This window comes from Moschus berezovskii, chromosome 10 (genome assembly GCF_049115385.1).
Source record: "Moschus berezovskii isolate FMDL1 chromosome 10, NW_MosBer_1.0, whole genome shotgun sequence".
Lineage (NCBI taxonomy): Eukaryota > Metazoa > Chordata > Mammalia > Artiodactyla > Moschidae > Moschus > Moschus berezovskii.
In genome coordinates this window covers 103,981,503-103,982,955 of record NC_142469.1, presented here as the reverse complement: position 1 = coordinate 103,982,955, position 1,453 = coordinate 103,981,503, and positions in this window count along the sequence as shown.

Genomic DNA, 1,453 nt, shown 5'->3' with positions numbered 1-1,453 from the left:
GTAGGGCCAGATCATAAAGGGCATTGCATGTAGCCCAAAGGAGTTTAAGTTTCGTACGGTAAGTCCCCTACATACGAACTAGTTTCATTTCAAGACTGTGTTCGTAAGTCCAGCAGAGTGAGCCAAGGTACCCAGCGAACACAATTGGCTGTATAGTACTGCAATGTAATAGGTTTATAATACTTTTCACACAAACAATACGTAAAAAAACAAACACCAAAAAGTAGAGAAAGCATTTCTAATCTTACAGTGCAGACCTTGAAAAGTACAGTTAGTAACAGCTACACTGCTGCTGCTTTTATGCTTGCTTCCAAACATCCTGGGCTTGAACGAAAGATGCTGCACTAATGTACTCTACACTGTGTGTGTGTGTGTGTGTGTGTGTGTGTGTGTGTGTACACGCTCAGTCATTCAGTCGTGTCCAACTCTTTGCAACCCCGAGAACTGTAGCCCGCCAGGTTTCTCTGTCCATGGAATTCTCCAGTCAAGAATTCTGGAGAGGGTTGCCATTTCCTACTCCAGGGGATCTTCCTGACCAGGGATTGAGCCCCAGTCTCTTGCAACTCCTGCCTTGGTAGGTGGGTTCTTTACCACTGTGCTGTACAGTGAAGTATGCAGAAGCACAGCCACTTGGAGAGGATGCATTAGTGCACCAGATGCGTGACGTAGCATGTGGCTGGATGTGCAAATGCACGTTTGCATCTTTGAAAGTTTGCAACTTGAAGGGTCGTATGTGGGGACTTACTGTACTGAAAGAAATCTGAAGCGGGTTTTTTTGTTTGTTTGCAGACAACGTGGAGAGAAGTCCTGAGCAGCACCAGCGGAGTGTGCTCTTCATAAACGTCTCTGAGAAGAGGATTAACAGGATGGTGAGCACTGGTGTGGGGAGAAAGACTGCAAGAGGAACTGGAAGAATCAGGTAACTCTGCCGTCACCGTTCCCCAAAACAGGGAACCAGAAACTCGCCGAAAGGACTGCAGAACGCTGGCTAGGTTGGAGTCAAAAGTTTTTGGAAGAGTTCAATTGCAGAAGGTGTCTCAGTGTGAAAGAATCTGCCTGCCAATGCAGGAGACGTCAGAGACATGCGTTCAGTCCCTGGGTTGGAAAGATGCCCCTGGAGAAGAAGTGACAACTTGCTCTGGTATTTTCGCCTGGAGAATCCCGTGGAACCTGGTGGGCTGCAGTCCATGGGGTCAAAAAGAGTCGGACAGACTGAGCGACTGAGCACTTGGCACTTTAGTATGTCTTCCTGGAGATATTCATCAGCTAATTAAGTAAATGCGTCTGAGGCTTAGAAGAGAGGCCAGCCAAAAATATGGATCTGAAAGTCATCTGTATTTTAGTGAATGAGGTGTGTGCATGCCTGCTAAGTTATTTCAGTCATGTCTGACTCCGTGACTCTATGAACTATAGCCAACCAGGCTCCTCCATCCATGGGATTCTCCAGCAAGAA